Raw genomic sequence first — 7260 nt, forward strand, 5'->3', positions numbered from 1 at the left:
TTGCCCAGGCTGGAATGCAATGGCATGATCTCGGCTCACAGCAACCTCTGCCTCCCAGGTTCAAGCAAGTCTCCTGCTTCAGCCTCCTGAGTAGCTGGGATTACAGGTGCCTGCCACCACACCTAATTTTTGTATTTTTAGTAGAGACGGGTTTCACCATGTTGGTCAGGCTGGTCTTGAACCCCTGACCTTAAGCGATCCACCCACCTCAGCCTCCCGAAGTGCTGGGATTACAGTGTGAGCCACCGTGCCTAGCCTACTATCTCCTATTCTTAATTCCCAAACTTTATTCTTTGGTATGTTTTTTAGACTATTTGGGGTTTTTTGAGACAGGGTCTTGCTCTGTCACCCAGGCTGGAGTGTGATGATGTGAACACAGCTCACTGTGGCCTCAGTAGCCTGGGCTCAAGTGATCCTCCCACCTCAGCCTCCTGAGTAGCTGGGACCACAGGTGTGTGCCACCCCACCCAGCTTATTTTTAAATTTTTGTAGAAATGGGGTCTCACTATGTTGCCCAGGCTGGAAACTCTCTATTATGTTCTATAATTCTTTCCACTTTTATGCCAATGCCATACTCTGTTTATTGCAGCTTTATACTATGCCTTAATATCTGGCAGGACAAGTCCTTCCTCCTTACTCTTCTTTTGCAGCATTGTTTCAACTATGCATTTATTAAAAGTCCTTTAATTTTACTCCTCTATACAATTAGTAGTATTCAGTAGGAGAGTGGGTTTTACTTATTTAACTCCCAGAGAACCAACTTATTTCTGAGCTCTTGGGCGGCACATCACTATAACCCACTTCCGATACCAACACATATGAGTAAGTAACATTACTATTAGCATTCAGAAAAGGAGCCAAAAGTAATGTGTTTACAGAAGAGCAACTGAAATTTATTCCAAAAATTTCTTTCTTTTTTTGAGACACAGTCTTACTCTGTTGCCTAGGCTAGAGTGCAGGGGTGTCATCTTGGCTCACTACAACCTCTGCCTCCCGGGTTCAAGCGATTCTCCTGCCTTAGCCTCCTGAGTAGCTGGGATACAGACGTGTGCCACCATGCCTGGACAATTTTTGTATTTTTGGTAGAGACGGGGTTTCACCCTGTTAGCCAGGCTGGTCTTGAACTCCCAACCTCAAGTGATCCACCTGTCTTGGCCTTCCAGAGTGCTGGAATTACAGGCCTGAACCCCCTGCCCAGCCTTGTTCTGAAAATTTCTAATAATCCAAACTTTCCAAGGGTACTCCAATAATTTCATTCAACAGTGAACTGATGTTTATAAATCATCTATGTGTCTAGAACTTGCTACATATTCTCTCTGCTTTCTCATCTTGAAGGACTCAGTCAATTCTAAAAACTTGGCACAAAACTCACAGAATAAATATGGAGATTGGGATGAGGTTCATAAAGGACATGTCATCACAGTGTCAGCCTGCTTTCTGTTGCTGTAATAGAAACCTAAGACTGGGTAATTTCTTAAAAAGAAAAAAAAAAATGTAGGAGTCAGGAACCTGCCCCTAACCAACTTGGCCCTCGGTAGTAGCACAGCAAATCAGGAGGTGGCAGGGAAAGCTATCTGCCCTGTATAGGCAATGAAAGGGTGCATTTGGCCGGGTGCAGTGGCTCATGCCTGTAATCCTAGCACTTTGGGAGGCTGAGGTAGGCGGCTCACTTGAGGCCAGAAGTTTGAGACCAGCCTGGCCAGTATAGTGAAACCCCATCTCTACTAAAAGTACAAAAATTAGCTGGGCATGGTGGCACATGCCTGTAGTCCCAGCTACTCGGGAGACTGAGGCAGGAGAATTGCTTGAACCTGGGAGGCAGAGGTTGCAGTGAGCAGATATAGCACCACTGCACTCCAGCCTGGGTGACAAAGTGAGACTCTGTCTCAGAAAACAAACAAAAAAGCAGAAAAGAAAAGAAAAAAATTTATTTCTTACAGTGTTCTGGATGCTCTGAAGTCCAAGGCAAGAGGTCACATCTGGTGAGGGCCTTCTTGTTGCATCATAACATGTTAGAGGGCATCACAGGGCAAAACGGGCTCACGAGAGAACCAAAGTGGCTTTTATAACTAGTCAACTTCCATGATAACCTATAAATCCATTAATGAGTTAATACATTCAAGAGGATAGAGCTCTCATGACCCAATCACCTCTTAAAGGCCCACCTCCTAATACTGTTGCATTGGGATTAAGTTTCACCCTGAGTTTCAAGAGAATAAACATTCAAACCATAGCAGTGAGTTTTAACTAGAAGTTGGCCCTTGGTTCACTTTCACAATCCTGAAACTTTGCTTAGGGCACTCTTAAACTATAATCTCAGGGTAAGCTACTGTGTTTTACTGTAAGTATGCAAATAATATTTAGTATGATCTTGGGAAGGCTGTGGAACCCTCTTTGGGTAGTCTCTTCTTTTGTAAGTACTTTTAGTGTTATTGTGAAGATTAAAATACTCAGTTAACAAATACTTGTTGAGCACCTAATATGTATAGGCTCTGTGCTAGGAGCTAGGGATACCTTAATGAACAACACAGACATGATCCCTGGCCTGTGTAGCTTACAATTGTATGGAGACAGGTGGTGGTAGAACATTCTATTGGCTTATAAGTGTGCTACATGCTATGAAATAAAAATGTGGTTATGTGTGGTGGGCAGGCAAGGAACAATGGGATTATCTTACAGAGGGCCCTAACCTAGTCTAAGGTTCATAGATTTCAGAAAAACTCCCTGAGGAAGTTAAATGTAAGCTAAGAACTGAATGAAGTACCTATGAGGAAGGACATTCTGTGCAGGGTGAACAGTATGTGCCATAATGTATTTGAAGAACTGAGAGGAATCCAGTTATGTCTAAGAGCAATGGGCAAAGACCTAAACTAGGAAATAAAACAATTTTTTTCATATTAAAAAGATAATTGTAGGCCAGGCGTGGTGGCTCATGCCTGTAATCCCAGCACTTTGGGAAGCCGAGGCAGGCGGATCACAAGGTCAGAAGATCAAGACCATCCTGGCCAACATGGTGAAACCCTAGCTCTACCAAAACTACAAAAATTAGTTGGGTGTGGTGGTGTGTGCCTGTAATCCCAGCTACTCTGGAGGCTGAGGTAGGAAAATCGCTTGGGAAACAGAGGTTGCAGTGAGCTGAGATCGTGCCAGCCTGGCAACAGAGTGAGACTCCATCTTAAAAAAAAAAAAAAAAAGATTGTAGAAAAAAATATAAAGAAGCAAGAGTATTGAAGAAATCTTTTAAAAAATGTAACTCAGTTTGTTTTACCCCACTCTGTCCCCTTACTTAGAACCTTCCACTGGATTTCTACTTTTTACTATGGTCTACAATTCCCCTGCTCGGTCTCCAGCCTCACTTCATCCCCTACCAGCCTCCCCCCAGACTACTCTCCTCCACCCTGGCCTTCTGCTGCTCTCATTAGGTGTTTCCTGTGGGACCTATGCACTTGTCATTCCCTAGCTGGCATGTTCATCTCCCAGAGTCACAAGACTGGCTCCTTCTCATCATTCCAATCAAGGCTCAAGGGTCACTTCTTCAGAGCAATGTTCCCTTGAATAGCCCTAGCTAATGTTAAGTTGCTCCCTAACACAGTAATAACTTGAACCTATTCAACATTTTCTTCATATTTACCATGTCATCTATTTGTTCATTTAACTCCAGGACAGCAGGGACTCTGCTTTGTTCACTATCACCCCAGCACCTAAAGTAGTGCATGGAACATAGGAGTCATTCAAAAAAGATCTGTCGAGTGTGAGACTGGATGAAAGAAGCCACTTCAGGGGGCTGTTGCAATGGTCCAAGGAGGAATTAACTGTAGTCTGCATGACTGTAGTAGCAATAGAAATGGAAAGAAGTGGGTATAAAGGACATAGATTTTAGAGACCTCTTGAGTAGCTGGGACTATAGGTGTGCACCACTGTGGCTTGCCAATTATTATTATTATTTTTTTGAGACAGTATCTTGCTCTGCTGCCCAGCCTAGAGTATAGTAGCACGATCATGGCTCACTGAAATGAACTCCTGGGGTCAAGAAATCCTTGTCTCAACCTCTCAAGTAGCTAGGACTACAGGCGAATGCCACCACACCTGGCTAGTTTTTAAATATTTTATAGAAACAGGGTCTTGCTATGTTGACCAGGCTGATCTCAAACTCCTGGCCTTAAGCAATCCTCCCACCTCGGCCTCTCAAAGTGCTAGGGCTGCAGATATGAGCTAAGGTACCTGGCCTGATTGGCTTTTTTATGTAAGGAGTAAAGGAATGGGAGGAGAGTCAAGGATGACTCCTGGGTGTCTGGTTTTAGTGGCTGACTGGACAGCAATACTCTGGAAGGGGAATGCTGGATGTAGAGAAAGTTAAGAATAAGAATTCAGTCCAAGTGGAGACATCAAATATATGGGTAATAATATGAGCTAAGAAGAGAAATCTGGTCCTAGACTACAATACAAATCTGGGGGCTGCCAGTATATATATAAACACTAACTAAAGCCATGGTAGTGAACAAGGTCTCCAAGGAGAAATACTTGGAGTGAGAAAAGATAGAGGTGGAACCGCCAAAGGAGGCTGAGGTGGAATAATCAGAGAGATAGAAAGAAAACCAGAGTGTGACATCAGGAAAGCCAAGGGAACAGACTAAGAGCAAATGACAAGAAGGCCAAAGTATCCATCAGATTTAGGAGTATGAGTAGGCTTTTTTTTTTTGGAGACAGCATCTTGCTTTGTTGCCCAGGCTGGAGTACAGTGGCAGGATCTCAGTTCATTGCAACCTTCACCTCCTGGGTTCAAGTGATCCTCCTCCCTCAGCCCCCCGAGTAGCAGGGATTAAAGGCATGTGCCACCATGCCCAGCTAATTTTTTTCTATTTGGTAGAAACAGGGTTTTTGCCATGTTGGCCAGGCTGATCTCAAACTCCTGACCTCAGGTGATTCACCTGCCTTGGTCTCCCAAAGAGCTCGGATTACATGTGTGAGCCACTGCTTGGCCCCGAGTCACTATGATCTTAATGACTGCTAGAGAATGGAAGGAGTAAAATTCAGATTCTAATGGGCTGAGGAGTGGGAGATGAGGCAGTAAAGATAGCAGGTGTAGACAACTCTCTCAAGAACTCTTGTTGCAGTGGGAGGAGAGGGATGAGAGGGTAGCTGGAAAAGGAGGTGAGATTCAGGAAACACTTTTTAAAGATAGGAAAATCCAAGTATGTTAATGCTGATGAAAAGAAAAGAAGCCAGGCTCAATAATGAAAGCCTGTAGTCAGCTATGTGGGAGGCTGAGGTGGGAGGATTACTTGAGCCCAGGAGTTTGAGTCCAGCCTGGGCAACATGGTGAAACCCTGTCTCAAAAAAAATGAGGGGTAGGTCGAAGCTACTGAAAAGAGAAATGATAACCTGGGAAGGATAACCGAGTGGACAAAAGATGATATTGGCCAAGGACAGGAAGAAGGACACCTTCTTCAGTATAACAGGAAGGAAAGTGAAAAGGTGTAGATAGGTCCATCTCTAGTGTAGGGCAGACTGCTTCACCTACAACTGTTGTTCTGTTCTACACAGATAGATGTGGCCATGTCAGTAGTTTTGGTTTGGTGGCAGGCAGCTGAGTTCATTCCTATCTGATGGCTTCTATTTTTTCTGTAAAGTTGGAGGTAAAGTCATCTGTTAAGAGTTTATGCAAAGTGAGGGATGGAAGTCTGAAATAGATAATGACAGTGGGAGAAGATGCATGCTAAGGAAACACAGTGGCTGGGCGCAGTGGCTCACGCCTGTAATCAAGCACTTTAAGAGATCCAGGTGGGCAGATCACTTGAGGTCAGGAGTTTGAGACCATCCTGGCCCACATGGTGAAACCCCGTCTCCACTAAAAATATAAAAATTAGCTGGGTGTGGTGGCACGCCCCTGTAATCCCAACTACTCCAGAGGCTGAAATTAGAGAATTGCTTGAATCCATGAGGCGGAGGCTGCAGTGAGCTAAGATCGTGCCATTGCACTCTAGCCTGGGTGACAGAGCAATACTCCATCTCAAAAAAATTTTTAAAAGGGCCTGGTACAGTCACTCACGCCTGTAATCCCAGCACTTTGGGAGGCTGAGGTGGGCGGATCACCTGAGGTCAGGAGTTTGAGATCAGCCTGGCCAACATGGTAAAACCCCATCTCTACTAAAAATACAAAAATTAACCAGGTGTGGTGGTGGGCACCTGTAATTCCAGCTACTTGGGAGGCTGAGACAGGATAATTGCTTGAACCCAGGAGGTGGAGGTTTCAGTGAGCCAAGAATGCGCCATTGCACTCCAGCCTGGGCAACAAAAGATTAAAACTCTGTTTCAAAAAAAAAAGAAGGTGGCTCCCTGAAATCCCAGCACTTTGGGAGGCTGAGGCGGGTGGATCACCTGAGGTAAGGAGTTCAAGACCAACTTGACCAACATGGTGAAACCCCATCTCTACTAAAAATACAAAAATTAGCTGGGCATGGTGGCAGACATTATAATCTCAGCTACTCAGGAGGCTGAGTCAGGAGAATTGCTGGAACCTGGGAAGCAGAGGTTGCAGTGAGCTGAGATAGCGCCACTCACTCCAGCCTAGCGACAGAGTGAGACTCCATCTCAAAAAAAATAATAAAAATAAAATATAAAAATAAATTAAAAATTAGCCAGATGTGGTGGCACATGCCTGTAGTCCCAGCTACTTGGGAGGCTGAGGTGGAGTTCAAGGCTGCAGTGAGCCATGGTCGTGCCACTGCACTCCAGCCTGGGAAACAAAGTGAAATACTGTCCCCTGAGAAAACCAAAATTTTCGTCACCTAGTATAATTTATAAACTAATTTATTTTCTGGTGGTTTTCCTCTGGTTAGAATAGCAAGTAACTGTTACCTTACTTTAAAATGGTCAAATAGATTTCTACCTTCTCATTTTATCTATGCAGGCTAAAATTTCTGAGTGCAAGGAAGTATAAATATAACCATCCATGACATGAACTATTCCATTTTCACAAACTAAAGACCTACTATTTACTCACCAAGACAGAATAAAATGTTAGCTGGCTAGTACTGCACAACAGCACATAGCTTCTAAGAAAATGTTTTTATTCATGGCCAGGCATGGTGGCTCACACTTTGGGAGGCCAAGGCAAGTGGATCATTTGAGGTCAGGAGCTCAAGACTAGCCTGGCCAACATGGTGAAACCCCATCTCTACTGAAAATGCATAAATTAGCTACTCGGGAGGCTGAGGCACAAGAATCACTTGAACCCAGGAGGCAGAGGTTGCAGTGAGC

This window comes from Cebus imitator, unplaced genomic scaffold, assembly GCF_001604975.1.
Source record: "Cebus imitator isolate Cc_AM_T3 unplaced genomic scaffold, Cebus_imitator-1.0 Scaffold121, whole genome shotgun sequence".
Lineage (NCBI taxonomy): Eukaryota > Metazoa > Chordata > Mammalia > Primates > Cebidae > Cebus > Cebus imitator.